At 42.0% G+C, this 20,227-nt stretch overlaps 1 protein-coding gene and 3 long non-coding RNA genes across 5 annotated transcripts in view; 1 reads left to right on the top strand and 3 right to left on the bottom strand.

The window, feature by feature from the left end:
* The window catches only part of LOC145424441 (ribonuclease inhibitor-like), a 92,151-nt gene that overhangs the window by 40,576 nt on the left and 31,348 nt on the right, over positions 1 to 20,227 (bottom strand). The gene's annotated exons all lie outside the window — the stretch shown is intronic.
* Positions 9,311 to 11,387, top strand: LOC113017779 (uncharacterized). 2 transcript variants are annotated; one of them, XR_013904932.1, is made up of 4 exons: positions 9,311 to 9,449; positions 9,930 to 10,060; positions 10,311 to 10,645; positions 10,788 to 11,387. It is a non-coding gene; the product is annotated as an uncharacterized LOC113017779 (long non-coding RNA). The 2 variants fall into 2 exon arrangements; XR_013904933.1 differs by having other exon boundaries at positions 9,313 to 9,449; positions 9,935 to 10,060.
* LOC113018490 (uncharacterized) lies at positions 13,420 to 15,324 on the bottom strand. Its single transcript, XR_003271804.2, has 2 exons — positions 14,865 to 15,324; positions 13,420 to 13,929 (listed from the first exon to the last, which is right to left on the bottom strand). It is a non-coding gene; the product is annotated as an uncharacterized LOC113018490 (long non-coding RNA).
* On the bottom strand, positions 15,357 to 17,649 carry LOC145424005 (uncharacterized). Its single transcript, XR_013904955.1, has 3 exons — positions 17,392 to 17,649; positions 16,227 to 16,318; positions 15,357 to 15,501 (listed from the first exon to the last, which is right to left on the bottom strand). It is a non-coding gene; the product is annotated as an uncharacterized LOC145424005 (long non-coding RNA).

The raw sequence follows: 20,227 nt of genomic DNA, 5'->3' as shown, positions 1-20,227 counted from the left end.
CACTTCCTCTCTACTTACAGGAAACCAGCGCTCAGAGGAGCCGACCGGCCTGACGTTTCATCCACAGACACGAACAGTGTGGAATTATTTTATGTCATAAGAAGAAACATATTCATGTTAACACTCACCTGCCTCAGCTCCACCTTCCTCCTCCTGCTGCTCTGAACTAGTGATGGGTCGTTCGCGAACGAAATGGCTCTTAGAGCCGGATCTTAGACGTGAACAACGCAGCCGCCTTCTTATCACGAGCCGTCACATGTTTTTTTTTTCTTTCTCTCAGCCTCTCTCTCGCTCTCCCTCTCTCTCTCTTGCACTTTTTTTCCTGCTTCACTCTGCACACGAGCCTTGTGCTTTACGCTGGGCAGAGGGGGGAGGGGCGGTAGTTACACTCAGTAGCACAGGAACAGAGGCAGAGAGAGAGAAAGAGGCAGGGCCAACAACGTCACATTAGAAAGGTATAGTAATCATCCACAACTATTTTCAGTTGGAGATGATAAAGGATTCAGAAAGTTTATTCATGCAGGTCCATATGACAGAGAATATGCATGTTCTTTTTGTTTTCATATTTTAATTTATATTTAATTGTGTTGTGGTTTGCAGTGTTTTGTGTTGTTTCACTTTAAATTTGTAAAAGGAAAAAGCTGAAAATTTAAACAGTTAAAAGTTGAAATGTGAATAGTTGATTTTTGTATTATATAATTATTATTATTATTTCATTATTTCATTATTATTATAATGTGATATATTATATTATTTATTACATTTTATGTGGAGTGAATAAATAAAAGTATATTTACGGTGGCCCCTAGAGACAAAGCACATACAAACTTCAAATCACGTACAAACTCCAAAACACGTAAAAACTCCGAAGCACATAAAAACTCCGAAGCACATAAAAACTCAGAAGCACATAAAAACTCAAAACACGTACAAAAGACAACAGAAGTGCTCCAGGATGCTGGGCGCAGTGTTGAGCTTTTGTTACCTAGTGGCTACACAAGCCAGCAAGTACCAATGACCGGATTTGGTGTGTGGTAGTAACAGGTAAATGAAATTTTTTTTAAATTATTTGAATATATATGAGTGCCTGTGTATAAATACACAAACAATACACACATGCTTTCAATTGTGTAATTTAAGTGATCTAGTAGCTCTGCTTTGGAAGTTCAGTTCATGCTAGAAATGTGTTTTGGAGTTTGTACGTGTTTTGTCTCTAGGGGCCACCGCATATATCTACCATAACCACTTTTTTTTACGTCAGTAATTCCTTTTGTGCATAATTTTATATTATTGTTAATAATAAATTAATTAAAGCAACAAAACAACCTGAAGAGCCGGTTTGGAGCCGAAAGAGCCGGTTCTCTAAAAAGAGCCGGAAATCCCATCACTACTCTGAACGGAGGATCAACACTTTCACTTTCACTGCTCCTCCCTAAACACAGATGTCACGGCTCGGCATGGCAAACCGTGGGAGGTGTGGGGAAGCAGGACCCAGGCGCGGTGCTCTATGTACAAACAGTGCGTTTATTTACAGTGTAACAATAAATCCCCGTGCTTTCCCTGACTCCCGTGTCGTGTCTCTCCGTGACCAGTCCGTGTCTCAGTGCTCTCCGCTCCCGTGTCTCAGCACCCCTCGTGCTGGCTGCCGTCTGGCGCTCCAGACTTCTCCTGGGGACACAATAGACGCAGCCGTCAGGACACATATAACCGCGGGCATACACACACTAACTCAGTTCAACAGGATGACTAACATGGAGTCTCACGGAATGATCCCGCGTCGGTGGGAGCTCCAAGACTCTCCTAAGTAGCTCCCCCGACGTGGCCTGATCAGCAGCAGGTCTGTGGCTTCGGGTGTGGCCAGACCGTCAGCAGGGCCACACCCACCAGGCCTGAAGGCGCCCGCCGAAACACATATACACACACGCAAACAGGGAGAAAGACAGCAACACCAAATATACATACAATAATAATAATATAATTCATAACTGCTCAGGGATCCTGGGTCGCTCAGACCCAGGAACCCTGACAACAGAGGATGCTGGGACACATGGGACACAGGATGCTTGTGTGATATTTATGGCTGTGACACTAAATCACAGCATGTAAACTTCCTGCAAACATGTCACAGGCGATAAAAGTTTCACATTAAAGGTGAAATTATTTTTCTGTCTCATGTTCAATAAACAGTGAGCTGGGAAAACTGAAGAACAGACTTCAGACGTTCCCTGCAGAGTTTCTGCTGCTCGGTCGTCTGCATGTTGCTGAGACTGAGCTGATGATGAAGCTGTGACGGGTTTATGGCACGTTTGGTTCTGGAGAAGAGTTTTACTGTCGGTGCAGGTGAAATGATCAGAGGTTACAGCCTCTGGTTAAAGTGGAGGCAGCGATCAGGACAGCTGAGCAGCAGAGGTCTCGAGGGTCCTAAGGTGTAAAAGCATCAGTGTTAGTAACACAAAGATGACAGAATGGGATCATCCACACAACACTAACATCTAAATCCACGGCAGGAACTCTTCCAGTGTCCTGAAAAATCTGTGTGCACGATGCTGAGATTAAAATCTGTCTGCTCATCTTAATGCAATATTTACTAAAGTCTGGTAGAAGTTTTACTGATTTCCAGTCCACTTAGCAGACGTGTGGATAGGTGGTGGGTTGTAGAGCAGACTGAAAGCTTTAAGTTCATCCTCTGATTAAAAACTCAGACCCACAGATACAGGAAGTATAACCCTGGTGTAAGACAGGAAACGGCAACATGGCAGCCATCTTTTTCCTCCCATGATGACCAGTGTCCCAGCAGAAGCTGGGGTTTGTTAGATCCTGTTCGATCCAGAGGAAACAGGCTAAAAGAGTCGATCAGGGGGATCATGGTTTTATTATGTGCTCGTTATGATTGAAGCTCTGGTTGTGTGTTAGAGACAGAACCTGCAGATTCCTCCACTCTGCCTCCTCCTCTGCAGGAATCAGCCTCTTGGCTGGTTTTATTCACCAACGTGAATAAAATCATCAAACTAATCCAAGTTCATTGTGAAATGCCTGAAAATGGAGGAATAAATCTGTCAGTTACCGTATAAAGTTTGAGTTTGTCAGTGTTTTACACGGAGACGGTCGTCAGATGTTGAATGTTTAGCATGAAAGTTCCACATCTGGAGAAACCTTCAAGATTAAAGCCAGTGAAAAGTGAAGAGTTTCTGCAGCAGCCGCACTTCCTGCAAATCTGTTCTTTCAAAATAAAGGGAAGAGTCAAAATTATATTCACGACAGGTTTAAAGGTGAAGGTGGTCACATGGTTTTAGTGGAATGCCTACGTGGGCGCGTCTGAGTGATTTTGATTCAGATTCGTGCAGCGTGGAGCAGTAAACACTTGTTTTTGTTCATCTGGACTCATGAAGGATTCCAGTTAGCACATTTCCAGCCAATGAAACGTAACTACAGATGAAGACAAACACATTTAAGCTGCCTGACTCTCGAGTGTGGGTGCGTGTTCCCATTTTCAGTCTGTTTTAGTTTTCAGTTTAGAGGAACGCTGCAAACTCACAAAAACTTCTTTCTTGTGAGGTTTTGTTGTCAGACTGATAAAAGCAGCAGCAGCTGGTGTTTGATGAGCAGACGTGTGTTTCCTGTTCTGTAATAATCAGCTTGTTACCATCACATAATGAACTCAGCCGTGACCAATGAGGCCGTCCTTGTGCGGTTCTCTGGCGCTGATTCTGACTGTGACCTTCACCTCTGCAGGGTCGCCTCTGCTCGTGGCTCAGCTCGTGTTTGTCAGGCTGACAAAATAAAAGCTTCTTCATTTCTGTGGCTGAAGAGGAGTCTGCTCTTCTTCACCAACAGGAAGTGAAACATTTCTCACTGATTCTGAAATCTTCACTTGTTTCACAAATTCACAGTAACACACACACGGTTGTGTTTTCATATCCTTGTGGGGACATCTATTTGACATCATGCTCTCCTCAGCCTTTTACTCTAACCATTAAGACTGAATGCCTAACCCTGACCTGACTGTCCCTGACACTAAAACCACATTCTGAGTCTCACAAATGTCTTCAAACTTGTGGGGACGGGCATTTTGGTCCCCACAAAGACATGTAAACATGCACACACACAGGTATTAATGACCTCACAGGTTCATGTTTGGGGCTTTTAGCATCTTTGTGTGTCGCTCAGATTTAATTCACTCTTGTTTTGAGGTTTTGTGCCTTTTTGTTTCATTCTTTGTGCGTTTATTTTCTCTTTAAGCCTTTCAGGACTCGTGCTGTTGGCTTTTTCCTGGTGTGTTATTATTATTTTTCATTTCTAAACTTATTGTAAAAGAAGGACCGATGGAACATTTATGTGAAAATAAACATGATCATTTAATGTTTTTGTCAGTCATTAAAAATAAATCCTGGTCTTTCATTTTGCTGCTGCATTGTTCACAGAAACACATATTTTCCTGTTTCTTTCTGTTTGTGTGTTTCTGCTTTTGCCTGTTTAGAGCTGCTGAGCAGGAAAACCCAGACGAACAAAAACCTCTTTTAAGTAAATGTTTGAGTCACTTTGGGTCTGAACTGTAAAAAACTGCAGACTGAAACAGATTTGAAGGCATCACAGGAACAGCCTCACATTCAAAACATGAAAGAGAGGACTTTTATTTTGAAACACTCAGGAAATGACAGAGGGAAAGTTTTTTAATTAAAACAAATTATTATTTTATGCATTCTAAGTTCATACAACCACCAAAACTGTGATGATCCTCACATCAGCTTTACTGTGTGAGGTCACATACACGATCATTAATGTTACTATTATTATTATTATTATTATTATTATTATTATTATTATTATTATTATTAGAGACTTGCAGAGAGAAGAGGTGGAAACATTTTGATTTTCATAAATTTAACAGACTAAAAACCTACAAACATGTTTGGTGCTGAAGAAAAATGGAAATTATCAGAACATCAGAATAAAAAAGAAAAGCTCAAAGTGAAACCTGTGGGGAGGTCTGAGTGAGACACAGCAGAGCCCCACGGTGAGTGTCTGTCCGTGTCTGTGGAACAACAACGTTTGGATCACTTGCAGTCGCAGAGCAGTGCGGCGCCTCGCAGTGTCCAGTGCTCGGGCGGCTGCACGCTCCTCAGCTGCAGGGAGAAGATGAAGTTCGGGTCGGTGCGTCGAGGCTTCTTGTAGACGGGACACGAGTACAGGCTGACCGCCCCCCCGCCGCCAGGGGGACGCTTACTGTCGGCCATATTGGCTGAGCTGACGGCGAAGACGTGGACCACAGGGAGGGGGGTGAAGAGGACCTGAGGGGCCGAGACAAACTTATTATTACTGAGCAAAAACAAAAATACTTTGATTTCATTTAGTTCCTAAATTGCTGACAAATTAATTATTATTTCATAATTTTTCATTAAATTAATCTTTAAGATGTTTTTTAAAAATGTTTTTATGTTAATTTACAAAAAAATACAGAAACAGTAAAACGTTGGACTTTTGAACACTGAAGTTTTCTTTTTTTTAAAGCTTCAGTTTATTATTTTAATCTAAGTTAAAAAAACACTGATTTTAAAAAGACAAACTTTGGGCGGAGCCTCAGCGAGTTTGGCGCCATGTCTGTCCCATCCCGCTCCATCCAGAAAAAGACCATAGATATAGACTCCACCCACATCTCCAGGGGGCGGAGCTTAGACGACCTCCCTCATCATCTTGGTGACATCGTTGCTAAGGGTGACCATGTCCAAGGCCCAGCCCCTGGACAGGTGTCGTCTCCTGGCGCATGGCGGTCAGGAAACCCTAAAGCAGTGGTTCCCAAACTTTTTTTGCTGGGCCCCTCTTGTTTTACAAGAAAAATGTTCGCACCCCCCTCCCCTTCTCGCGCGCGCACGCTCGCACGCATAGACACAAACACATCCTCCAACCACACACGCCCATATTTTGCTCCATTGCGGTTTATTTCACACCTCAAACATTTAGTAAACAATTAAGCAAATACAAGTATTGTCCTGCATGACAAACCTCAGGATGCAGGTTATTATTACTCTTTCCTGCTGGCACACCTGTCACACCTGAGAGTCAGCTAGAAACGTACAGTGTAGTGTGCATCATGCAAAGACTGCCAGACTCTGTAATACTGCAAATGATCAGTGACTCAGGTTAACACTAAACTTTAAACGGCACCTCTGTGTCTCTGTGTGCTGAACATCTAGGATTGAGTCAGGCTGCATCAGCTGAAGCTGTTATTTGTATATATCAGTAATTTTTTATTCAGGTGTGGGGAAAATATGTAAGACTGCAGTGAAGCGATGCACCAGATGAATCCCTGGCCAAAGGTATCGTACTTAAATCAGACTACTGATCCAGCCACATCAGCCTGTTGTGAGGTCTGTTTAAAGTTGACTAAAAGTGAACTGCAGGTTCCTGAGAGGTGGACTGTGAGCACAGAAACATATGTTCATACATACAGCTGCAGCAAACTTACATTAATTTTAAATAGATTTGTTACTCTGATGTCTGTCTCTGTGTTAGTCCTCTGACAGACTGGTGACCTGTCCAGGTGTGCTCTACCTATGACTACTGGGACAGGCTCTAGCCTTTTTAATAGAAATTTTCTGTTATTCTCATTTAAAGTATTTAAGTGCTTATGCATATGCTTAGTTGTGACACTGTTACTGTTCAGTGAAAGTTTCTAAAACTAGATGAACTTACTTCAGCAGTTTGAGAAAACAACTCCCTTTACAGGTGCTGATAAGGCCAAGGGCACAAAACAGCATAACCATTGATCCGTTGAAGTGTGGTAGGATCAGTTTGTAACTTCCTCTTCCTTGGAATGCATAAAGGAGGAGGAGCACCACTTCTGTGGCAGCGCTGACATGACTGAACTGTGATGTTTGATGTGTGTTGGCGCAGTAATAAATAGCTTGATCACAGCTCTTTCTGTGTTGCAGACTTTATTTTAAAAATTCCACGACACCCCCCACCCTCCCACTGTGAACATGAATTGAATATTCAGAAGACATTTGTTTAAATAGTTCTACAAATCTGAGCTGTTGGTGTGTCCTTGGATTGTGTGGTAATAATATTAGAGCCTGCAATCTTTCTTACTGAATCTCTACTATGAGTCATGTTACCTGAGATTAATTCTATGTTTACCTGTCGGCCTGGACGAATGTGCTGTGTGAAGGAAATTAAATTAAATCAGATCTGAACTGCGTACAGTTAAGGAACCTGTTCATATTTGATTGAAATATGAACCAGTGATTTTTTTGATTGCTGATTCCAAGAGAGTCTTTGTGGAAATCCTGTTTGGCTTTTTGTTATTTTAATTCTCTTCTCTGTTTTCCAGAACAGTTCTCCACAGTCGCTGTCCACATGGGTCAGTGGGACCAAGAAGCACTCTGCTAATGTGTGGACTCTGACCAGCAACATCCAGCAAGACCCAGACAGCGTTTTCTATCTCCCAGCTGGAGTTTTTGTTTGTCTGTGACTGGAGAGTCAGATTTTTGTTGAGCTTCACACTTGCAGAGGTAAGTCAGTTTGCAGAGATCCCTCCCACCCTGGCTTTTATGTGCTAGATTTCTTATTTGAAACAGTAATATTTCAGTGACTGCTGCTTATACCACAGGTTAATACACGCTACTGATCCCTGATAGGAGAATCATCAATTTTGGCAACAAAGAAGCCTGGTGGATGTTTGTTTACAGTCTGATGATGGGACATCATGCTCTGCATCTTCAAAGTTTGCCTCCTCATTATTATTCATACCCAGTAATGTGAAGTATGCTCATATCTACTATAACTGAACAAACGCGGTGGTCTTCATTTATGGAGGCTGTTGAGTCTGAATGTTGGATGTTGTGTATCTCGTGTTCTCTGGGCTTTGTTGTCCTCAGTCTTTTCGCAGGATCAGAAAACAAAACCAGGAGGCGCATAAATGTTTCTTCTCCATGATGTTTCTTCAAATGTTTCTTCTGGAAACATTCTGGACCCTCACGGCCCCCCTCCTGGACCCCCTGCAGTTTGCATACAGAGCCAACAGGTCTGTAGATGACACCATCAACATGGCCCTACATTTCATCCTGCAGCATCTGGACTCCCCAGGAACCTACGCCAGGATCCTGTTTGTGGACTTCAGCTCTGCCTTCAACACCATCCTTCCAGACCATCTCCAAGGCAAGCTTTCCCAGATGAATGTGCCTGATCCCATCTGCCGGTGGATCACTGACTTCCTGACGGACAGGAAGCAGCATGTGAGGCTGGGAAAGAATGTCTCGGACTCCCGGACCATCAGCACCGGCTCCCCTCAGGGCTGTGTTCTTTCTCCTCTGCTTTTCTCCCTGTACACCAACTGCTGCACCTCCGCCCACCAGTCTGTCAAGCTAATCAAGTTTGCAGATGACACCACCATTATTGGACTCATCTCGGACGGGGATGAGTCTGCCTACAGGAGGGAGGTTGAACGTCTGGTGTCCTGGTGCAGCCACAACAACCTGGTGCTGAATGCCCAGAAGACAGTGGAGATTATTGTGGACTTCAGGAAGCACACAGCTCCACTCCCCCCCATCATCCTGACTGACACCCCCATCACCTCTGTGGACTCATTCCGCTTCCTGGGTACCACCATCACCCAGGACCTGAAGTGGGAGCCCACCATCACCTCCGTCATTAAGAAAGCCCAGCAGAGGATGTACTTCCTGAGGCAGCTGAAGAAATTCAACCTGCCAACACGGACGATGACGCAATTCTACACTGCAATCATCGAGTCCATCCTCACCTCCTCCATCACCGTGTGGTACGCTGGAGCCACTATCAGGGACAAACAGAGACTGCAGCGTGTTGTGCGCTCTGCTGAGAAGGTGATTGGCTGCAGACTCCCATCTCTGCAGGACCTGTACACCTCCAGGACACTGGGGCGTGCAGTTCGGATCTCAGCTGACCCTTCTCACCCTGGACACAGTCTGTTTGACCTGCTCCCCTCAGGCAGGAGGCTCCGGTCCATTCGCACCAGAACCTCTCGCCATAAGAACAGTTTCTTCCCCTCTGCTGTCGGACACATGAACAATAACCGTATGACTGTTCCCACCACTAACACCCTACGCTGTGTTCACTGCATCATTCCATGTTTGGCACTGATCACCACCTGCACTCATGTATATATCATGTATATATCTATCCACTTAGCACTTTTAATTCTTATTCTTATTTTTATTTTCATGTCTATTTAAGTGTAATTTATAACAGTATGTTTGCACTGAAGCACCGCAGCAATTTCCTAATGTTGTAAACTCAACATTTGGCAATAAAACCCTTTCTGATTCTGATTCTGATTCTGGATGATGATAAGACTGTGACACGGGATGCCACCTTTGGTCTTGTGATGAAGCAAAGCTCAGGAAGAAGTGGGATTAACTGGTACCCACATCTGAGAAGGATGTACAGGGGCACCTGCAGCCAAATCCAAGCTTCAGGTTAGTTGTAGTTGCAGAACGCTATAGGACTGAGACAGCTGAGGCATCAAATGTTTGATTAAACGGATGAACAAGAGAAGTTTCTTCCCCATAATTATCAGTTCTTAAAATCTGTAGCAACTTCAAGTCTGTCAGCGTGCTGAGCATGCTCAGAATGTGACAATATATTTTTGTTCAATATTTAATTTCTTTCAGTTGCAATTGTTAAATGAAAAAAAAATAAAAATATATTCTTATAATTTAGCAAACTAATTTATCAAAAAAAATATACATATATCTGTATTAGTTTTAATAAATTAATTTGACAGCTGTATTGAAAATACCATATTGTATTCATACAGAATCAGTTTGGTATCATTGTTTGTCTGATTGCTGAAACTAAGAGCTGCTTTGATCTGTTAAGATCTAAAGTATCCAAAGTTGAGCTCTGATGTTTCTTCACCCCTGTGTGTGTGATATGTGATTCCTACATGCTGGCAGAGCAGAGCGGCAGTTTGTGCTCACAGATGGTGACGGTGTGGAGAGACGGTGGTGTTTCCTCAGAAGAACCAGCAGAGTCACTTGCTGACTGATGTTCGTCTGCACTGCACAGAGGAAATCAACTGACCGAGGTTTGTCCAGTGACGTGTTATGAAATGTATATTTTGGTTTTATGCTTACAGTTATGATTTTCTTGACAGAGGCTCTGCAGAGGTTAGACAAAGCAGAGAAAACATGTGCTTTACATTTTACTGTGATTTATTGAGATATTTGTTGCCTGATGTTCAGCAGGAATGGAGAAATAGAATCAAAGGGAGATGTTTTTGCTGTTTTTGTAATGATGTAAATCTTCAATATTATTTATTTGCTTGGTTATATTAGGAGTGTTTCTGAGTGAGGGCGGAGGAGTCATCATCCAGGTAAAGTGACGTAGATCAGTGGATACACTTGTCTCCCCTTTAAAGGAGACGATCCAAGTCATCCTTAAATGTTAGTGCTTTCAAATACACAAACATTTTTAAAGGACAAAAATGAACATCCAACTTTGACTGTAATACAAAATAAATCTTTGCATGTGTGTTTTCAAACTCTCAGATGGGCAGCATATCAGTCTTGGACTGTGTAACCTGCCGGAGCAGCACTGAATGACCACCACACACGAGCATGTTCCTGCAACATTCAGCATCTGATCCTTCATCTGTGTGCTTCTGCTTTTGGTAAGTAGAGTTACCCAACTCCAGTAACTCTAAACACATGCCATCCATTTCTGACGGCCTGGTTACTTCCTGTCAGTTACTTTAGAAACCATGTGGTCACCTGACCTAACACTGTTTCTTCTTCTTCCCCTTAATGTTCAAGTGTCACATGTCCAACAGCTGGAGAGGAAACTACACCAGTGTACTGGGATGTTTCACCAACACGTGCCAGATGCTGTTCCTTCATGGTGACATCACCAGAGACAGCCCCGCCCACCTCAGGACCTCGCCATTGATCATGATGATTATAATGATGACAGCGAGCGGAACTAAGACTGTAAAAATCCACGACCAGAATGTTTCTTTCTAATTATGAATGAATACTGAGAGCCTCTTTCTGTGTTTTGTCTGTTTTGGGGTTGTTTTTTTTACCTCATTTGTTTCTAACAAAGTTCACAAACTCACACAGTTTACATTCTGTATGTTTCCATCTTTACCAGCCACACTCTAACTGCATTTAAGAAAATAATCCTTAGAAATCGTCGTTTTTCTCTTTTGTAATTGATGATAATTCAGTGAATATACTGCGCTGCTTCCTTTTATTGCGTCACACATTGCTTTAAGTTTTTCAGTGTCCAGTTATTTTTTACTGCTGTTTGAATTCTCTGTATGTTTGACCCTGTAGACTGTTTGATGGACTGCTTGTCTTCCTGTTTGTTACCGCCGCCTGTTTTTTAATAAAGATTTGGATTTCTGACTTCAACACAGCCTCTGCGTGTCCTCCCTTTGTGTCCTCTTCCTCTGTGAATGTGCTGCATGTGTCACAGATTCCTTTTATTAACAGCTTTCCCACAGTGAGTTGCATCAGCATTCATTCACAGCACATTTCAGAAGGATTCAGATTAATACAGTGATCTTACAGTCAGAATGATCCTGACAGAGTGCCACTGTAAATGATCTTTCATCAGGTCAATTTTAAAGTTCAGTATTTCAAAGCAGGAGTTATGAAGAATTATGCTGGCATTAGGACTAATAATATGTACTTACAAAGTCAAAGTTTTTTAATTATGCTAGAATATTGGAAGACAATCAACTTTTAGTGTTTTCCGCATATTAATTATTCTGAAATAGAGACGGTGACCCTAACTGTACAGAAGCACTAAACAACTGACAATCTAACAGACATCATTGGCCTGAGCTGTCATGCACAGTGAGTCTGATCCTTTGCTGTGAGAGTCTGACAAGCATGTTTCTGGTCAGTTTGGAAGAAATAATATCACAATGTTGATCTTTCTTTCAATATTCCTTCTCTTTTACAACATAAACTGTGATCAAAGGTACTTATGTTCACAGCATGTAATAATACTGACAGTCCAGGGCATTGTGGTCTGTTGAGCTAGGGTTAGGGTTAGCAATTCAGACATATGTAATCAATATTAAACGTCTCTGACGTGGGCCACTGTCTGCAGTGTTGGGAAATCCATACCAGGCTGGAACGAGTCAAGGTAGGTGAGCATCCACGAGAAGACACAGCAGATGCATCCTACTAATACTGACAGGACCAGGAGACTCCAGAAACCGAGCATCTTCTCTTCAGTGCCATCCTCGCCTGTCACCCTCTCTGCCCGCAGCTCTTTGAGTATGGGGTAGATAAGGGCGCAGAGAAACCCTTATTACTAATTTGTATTATAATTCAATTTTCATGAAATATTCATATTCAGTATCGGTCCTTTTATATTAATAACCACGTATCCACCCAGGCTCATGGTGGGGCAGGGCTCTGTCCTGGGATGCTTGAGTACAAGGTAATGTACACCCTGACCAGGTATCCAGTCTGTCAGAATTGTTTTCAATATTTGGTTCAAAAACATGAGTGACAACAAAAATCCAACTAGGATTCTTGCATATGATGAATGAAGTCTGTCTTTGACTGTATTGTCCAGCTGATCCATCAAACCCCCAGCAGGTGAACCTTATTCATGACATAACACGGCAACAATGTAAAAAATGAAACAGCAACAGTCTAAATGTAAAGTGCATTCTAAACTCCTCTTCAATAAATCATATTCAAAGAGTCATTCAGGACTGTAAAACGTGAACTACAGAACCCAGAGTCTTCATCATTAAATCTCTGGTTGCTTCATTTTTCTATCCTATATCAGATACTTTAAGGTTAGGTTAGGTGAAGTTGCATTCTCATGGTGAGGCAAAGTGCTTTATGTGTGTGTGTGCGTGTCATGAACGGCTATAAAAGGCCTATAATTAAAGAACAAAGTGGGGTTTGAGTTCGAGTTGCGGCAGACTGTCACTACTTGTAAATGGAACGCAGCCTTCCTGTGGCGGACAGCTAATAACAGGAATCGGACGCGGTCCACCCAAGTCCACAGCAACCACCATAGCAACCGCCTAGCATGACCTTAAAAACACATTCTGTCTTCATAACTATCAAACACGTGAAATGATTTGCAAAGTGTGAAAGTGTTACAGCTGCAGAGAGCTATGGCGGTATCTTTGGAAGCTGTTTACATAGCTAATAATATACGATGTAACCATGGAGACAGTCAGTCACGTGAGCTAGCGGTGCATGTTTACTACAGTGAATAAGGTGATTGCGTGCACAGTGTCCACACGCTGCAGAGGGTAAAGACATTACTTCAATATTGTTTTATATTGATGTATATTTGCCTTCTGTTGACCATCACCTCAGGTTCACCATCACAGTTTCAGCAGACAGATGCACACTGTCTAAATATGAACACATTCAAAAACTCATGTCTCAGAAATAAGCACAGCTGTTCATGTTTGTCATTAGAGTTTTATTTGTAAGAAAATTATGAACTTCATATTGTGCATCAAATAAAAGAACATTTCACAATTCTAAGTCAACAGAAACAGGAAACAGAAATGTCTCTAATGTAGACATGTACAGTGTAGTGTAAGCATTAAAAGATCATAAAGGAAACACTAACATTCATGTGAAACTAACTGTAATAAAAAAAATGAGCAGGTGCTTTATAGATGTAAAAGAAAGAATCTGAAAACAACACTTTTTTGGTCTAAGTGATCAAAGTAGAAAACAGAACTGATGTTCAAGAACAAACCGTAGCTGCACTAATATTACACATCTCCATTGTTGTGGTGAACAGACATGTTGCTTTTAAAACCACATGCAGTGTGTGACCGTGACTGTTCACTGAGACCATGAACGCCACTTCGCTGAAGCCTTCGCCTTCTTCTTCTTCTTCTTCTTCTTCTTCTTCTTCTTCTAAATTGGAAGCAGAAGGAGCACGAGCTGCTTTGATCTACTGAAAGGAAAAAGCAGAACATCTGAGCTGAAACCATTAAGACAGGAACAATCATTCAATGCAGTCTCTCAGGTGGCTTAGCCTGTTACAACTGTTGATACAAGCTAAATACGGTTAACACACAGTGTCAGGGAGCTCCAGTGTGGGAACTAGTGGCTTTACGTTTGTAGTCATTTAACTTTCATCCATTCATTCATTTAATTCAGGAGGAAGAAATGTCAGGTTGATGCAGGCTGGTTACATGCATTTGGTCCCATGCTGTCTTTAACTAAATGACTTGGTTCACTTTATGGCTGGGCTGTATGTGGGGTTATATCATGTTATTTGGGCAGGAGTACCTGTCCTCTGTTAGACTTAGAAAGTTTCTCCATAAGCAGAGCTTCTAACTCTTCTAGCACATCTGTGGCTGACAGCTTTTTGGTGGCTCTTTTTACCCCACACTGGTTTGAGTGTGTAAATAGCCCCACTAGTTCTTTTGGGTTGCAGTTAACTTGTGAGGAAGGGGTGGGTCTGCCATGACTAGATGAATAACAATTATCTGGGATACATAAATTTCATAATGCATGCATATATCTCTATAAACCTGCCTGAGGGCTGCCATTTTTTACATTCAGTTATTTCTTTGTTGAATCTAAATAATGAATGTGTTACAGTTAAAGTGAAACACTGGTCAGTGTAAATGGCTCATTGGGACACAGAAACCTTTAAATTAAACCCCATCACCTGATATCGAGTGTCAAACAATATCAAAGCTGTAAAAGCTGTTTACAGTCAGAATTTATAAAACTATGATTGTAAATAAATTCAAACAAGTGAGCTTTTCTCTTTGTGCTGAATATCAACACTGTGATTTCTTAGACTGTAAGCTTTACTTCAGCACAACCAGTTGTAGAAGCTGCCACTCCAAATGTCTTTTGATAACAAGAAAAAAATACCTTTTCAGTCCACGGCCTGAAGTTCTTCTCTGACATCTTCTGCCATCAGCTTTGTCTGCTGGTTTGAAGACAATAAACCACAAAAAAGATGATTTAGTCACTTTGTCTGCGTCATGCAGCTCGAATCTGTCGTGTAACGATGTTGAATAGCCGTCGTTATCCTTCTGCTGTGTCAGTAGGATTGTACTGTACAGCATCTCATTGATATGTGAGGAATGCTAATGTAAACAGACTTACATCATTAAAACATAAAGGACAGGAGATATTTAGATATTTTTATATTTATATTACATTTTATAGCTGACGGATATTACTAAATAGATAGAATTTACTAAATAGCTGGATGAACATGAAAAATATGTCTATAATAACAAATGACCATGAGAGCCAGTAGAATTAATTCAACTGGACACTCAAAAGACGTCCTTAAATGCTCTTTAAGTGGCAGAACAGATGAACAAACAGTTAATCGCTTACCTCAAGTAAGAAATCTGCTCAGCTACTTTGAAAACAGCTTCTAACTGGTTCCTCCTTTAACAGGATGACGGCTCAGGGGTAAGGCCATCATGCAGTCCAGCAATCTTTATGGTTCTGCTTTGATTCACCAGGAACTATTAGGGAAACCTTCCAGCGCCTCCTGTGAAAGACACAGGGACAAACACACAAACATTTATTAACATGTTCCACAGTCTTCCAGTTTGATTTTCTCATCCTGTGGACAACAACGTACATGGATGCAGGTTTATTGTTAACTTTTGTAAGGTTTATTTACTGAACATATCCAGCTGCAGCTCCACTGTGATCCTGAACTGGATAAGCACTTAAGAAAATGTGTCAATAAATGGACATACATCGGGTTATTATATTTATCCAAACAGACGGGACCAATAATGCTTCACTGAGTTAGAGACTTTAATGTCTCTTCTATGTAAGAATGTCTCGTGCTGATATACCTGCAAACTTGACAACAAAGGTTTTTCAGACTGCATGTAGCTGTCCTCTATGTCAGCTCACACATTTACATTTATGTCACACTTATTTCTGCTTTCCCATTTTATAATTATTACTTACATTTTGATTAGATACCTTGAGTTTGTAAATGATCAGATTACATAATTGGAATACAATGTATCCAATTCAGGGTTGCGGGAGGATGAAGCCTATCCCAGCTGATACAGGACAAAGACAGGCTGCCAGTTTATTGCAGGGCTAACACAATATGTGTAACAGAAAATCCACTTAAATGTTTGATATTTCTTATAATAATCATAATTATGACTATTATTTAAAGGTTTCTTTATAAATACATTTTGATTTTTTATAACCTCTAAAATATAAACCTGAGCTGTTTCAGATTCTGACCTCTGACCTCACTGCAGCTCCCTCTTGGAAGTACGTCTGCTTCTTGTCTACCCCCAGTGTTGACCGCCTGCCCTTGATATCACGTACTGTACCTGAGGAACAAAAAAGGACAAACACTTGCCTTCATTTAAGAAGTACATTCATACAGAGGTAATCTATGGAAACACACTAGTTCACCCTTTGGGAGGAATCAGTTCCTGTGAAACATTTCTGTAAATGAACATCATGTGGAGAATGAATGAAATGAGTTCTTCAGGTGACTCAGCAGTCCCACACTGACAAATGAAATCTAGTTAAACTATTAAGCATCTTTGCTCTTCTGAAATCTGTGTTAAACAACAACAAACATAAATTAGTAACAAAAATACAGCTGAGTAGAGGCTTTACAAACCACCAGCAGCCATAATGCTAAATTTTAATCTTCAAATGTTTCTGAGCCGTTTCAACCTGCTTTTAACACATTAAAGTCCCACAGTCAATGCAGCCTGACTCAATCCTAGATGTTCAGCACACAGAGACACAGAGGTGCCGTTTAAAGTTTAGTGTTAACCTGAGTCACTGATCATTTGCAGTATTACAGAGTCTGGCAGTCTTTGCATGATGTCCACGTCACTGTGAGTTTCTAGCTGACTCTCAGGTGTGACAGGTGTGCCAGCAGGAAAGAATAATAATAACCTGCATCCTGAGGTTTTTCATGCAGGATTAAAGGAGCCAGGCTTTGTTCACACAGCTAGGATTGTATTTTACACTGACCCTGGGTCAGTATAAGTATCATACAGTTTAAACGAAGCACTGAAACTTGCACATATTTATTACAGATGCACTGAAGCTAATCGAGATATTTGCTGTCAATCTGTGGCTGCGATTAAACACTTTACTGGAAACTTTATTAACTAGTAACTTCATCAGTCATAACAGAAGCTAATATTTCTGTGCTAACATCATTTAAACAGTAACAGCTTTACTCCAATATAAGCTAACGTTTACACTGTAACTTTAAGCTAGCACCATAAAGACGGTAAAACACGTAATAATATCTACAAATGCATCTTAAAGCTGTTATATTAGCACTCTGTGTATTACTAACATAACCACATTAACATTACTGACACTCGCTGACTTTTAATAGTCATTCAATAAATGCTGTCCGTTTAAACGGTCTTACCTGTACACACTGCATATCCACTGGATTCTAGCCAGAGTGGATTCTGGAGTCTTCCACGCTCCTGTTAGTGATCCTCCATCTGGATGGATGAGAACAACCTTCTGAACAATCTAGCAGGAGATGGCCCATATCTATGGGACTGATTTGTGCTAATAACGCCCATTGTATGGACTGATAACAGCCGAAGCGGGTGAATAAAGTCACCCAGTAGCTAGCTGTGCCATTACCCAGCATACATCACTCCCTCCGTAAATGCAATAAACGATACAAAAGTATCGTTCTACCTGTTTTCCAGGTAGTTGTTTACATTATATAATTTATTGTGTTCTGTATACGTCACTACAATGTGATTTGGAAAATGTCTAAATATACCGACAACAGGCACTTCCGCGGCAATCTCTTGAATCGGAGGGCCCTTCACGTCAATTCCCGACGCGAGGGGGGTACCCTGCGCGTCCATAAGTGAAGCACAGGGAGCCTGACCATGCGTCACACGTTTGACGAGTTGGGAGTGAGAACGTGTTATTCGTCCACATGTAAACGGCGTTTCGAATCACCGAAAACTGAGATTTTTTAAAACTCCTTTTTTGCGTTTACCTGTGGACGAGGAATACAGAGTTGGTCACGCAACGTCAAAGATATGTGCCTTTTTTTCACGTCACGCTGTGCGCACATTATTGTTTACATGAGATGAATTGCAGAATGGCAGATAGAGACAAAATACTGTTAATCTGACTATCTGCAGGTTTTACACGCTTACATACACACATGCAGTTACTGTCCCTCCATTTACAAAGGAAGAGGCGTCACGGTGTGATTATCTTCCCTTTGGTTTCACCTGCACAAGTGCCGAGGTAGGTATTGATAGCAATGTTGAATATTATTACACAGGAAAAAACAACTACATGTAAAATATGCTTCACCATATTTTCTAGTCTTTGGCTTAGAATGAAGTTGGTTTGGACATATATTCAGCGATGCTTCATCTCCTGCTTTGCGTTTCTGTGGGTGCGCCCAATTTCTGTGGGCACAAAGTGTTAAGTGTGAAACAGGGCAGATCTGTCATGGTCCTGAGTCATTGACCCAGTGTTTTGAGTTTGTTGGTATTATTTTCCAGTTTCTGCTGTTTTGTATTTGTTCTTAGGGTTTGAGTTGTGTGTTTAGTGTTTCTATTGTCCCTACCTGTGTCTTTCCTCTGTGTTCTGTTCGTGTCCCCAAGTTGGTATTGTGAAACAGCCTGTGAGTTTCCTGTTTTACTTTGTAGGTTTGTGTCTCGTTATGCCCATTAGTTCCAGCTGTGTCCCCTCCTGTCTGCCTGTGCTCCTCGTCGCATCGTCTGTGTTACACTCACCTCTTCCAGGCTCGCACGCTCACTCCTCTTCAGCCACTCACCCTCACACCGTTACACTCTCATGCCAATCCAGCAACAGGCAATCCACACAGGGTCAGGGACGCGTCCAGGAAATCTAGGTACAGGAAAGAACAGGTCAGGAACTCTAATGAACAGTACTGAGAATCAACTCAATGATTTAGCACAAACTGAGAAGACTCAACAAATCACCAACCTGTGGCCTAGAGTGTCCTGGTGCCACGTGCACTTATGGACACTCTTATGTTCGAACATGGTGTTCGTTATGGCCAAGCTGTGGTTTGCACAGAAGTTCAATAACAAAACACCACTCGGGTTCAGGTCCTGGGGTCCATTCCTCCCAATCACGCCCCTCCAGGTTTCAATGTTGTTGCCCACATGAGCATTTAAGTCTCCCAGTAGGACCCTCCAGTGTCCCACCCAGGGACTCCAAGAAGGCTGGGTACTCTGAACCCCAACCCGGAGGCACAGATAACAAACCCTCTCATCCACTGGGAGAAACCCCAACATACAGGCAGCAAGCTGAAGGGACACCAGGATACCCACCCCAGGCCTCTCACCAGGGGCAACTCCAGACTGAGACAGAGTCCAGCCCCTCTCCAGGAGGCTGGTTCCAGAGCCCAAGCCGTGTGTTGAGGTGAGCCTGACTATATCTAGCCGGTTCCTCTCAACCTCACGCACTAACTCAGGCTCCTTCCCCACCAGAGAGGTGACATTCAATGTCCCAATTGCCAGTCTTGGGGTTTGGTTCGCTCCTGGACGGCGCTCACAATGCACCCAACACACATTAGTTGGTATCAAATGAGCACAACTCATCATTAATCCCACTCCATGGTCCTTAGGGTGGCACAGTTGCTTCACTCTCTCCTCTTATTCCATTAGAAAGCATTCTGTATGTCCCTAATATAACTGAGAACTTCAATAAAATCTCTGAATCTAACAATATAAAAATGGCACTGAGTCTGTGTCTGCATTTGTGTGACATTAATGTTCCACTTTAAGTTGGAGGTTCTGACTCCCACTTTTAACTCCTTCTCTTAATGTGGACGATCATACAGCTGGCTTCTTGAAAGGGGGGTGGGTGGGGGGCACACTACAGCCAAACTACACAACAGGACAAATGAAAAGAACAATCACAACTTCTCCTGTATCAGTGTGTTGCAGTGATTGTTTAGTTTTACTATCACTCAGTGTTTCTCATCAAAGGCAGTGCAACTGTCTGTGACACTGTAGCACTCTGTCAAGATTTTTGCACATTTGTGTCTCCTTTATAAAGTCAAACAGGATTTTGAATTGTCTGACATTTGCACGGGAACCTGGAGGAGGGAGACGGGCCTTCTTCAGTTTCCTAAGAAACTGTAGTAACTCTAACTCTACTCTAAGAGAGAGATCCACTAATGCCTCGCACCAACACAAACTGGGTTCTGGAGTCAAAGAGCTGTTAGTGTTTACAAATCGAGCGCAGCG

Source organism: Astatotilapia calliptera, chromosome 23 (assembly GCF_964374335.1).
Source record: "Astatotilapia calliptera chromosome 23, fAstCal68.1, whole genome shotgun sequence".
NCBI lineage: Eukaryota > Metazoa > Chordata > Actinopteri > Cichliformes > Cichlidae > Astatotilapia > Astatotilapia calliptera.
Note: the sequence above shows the minus strand (reverse complement) of the source record. Positions and strands in the feature narration are given on the sequence as shown.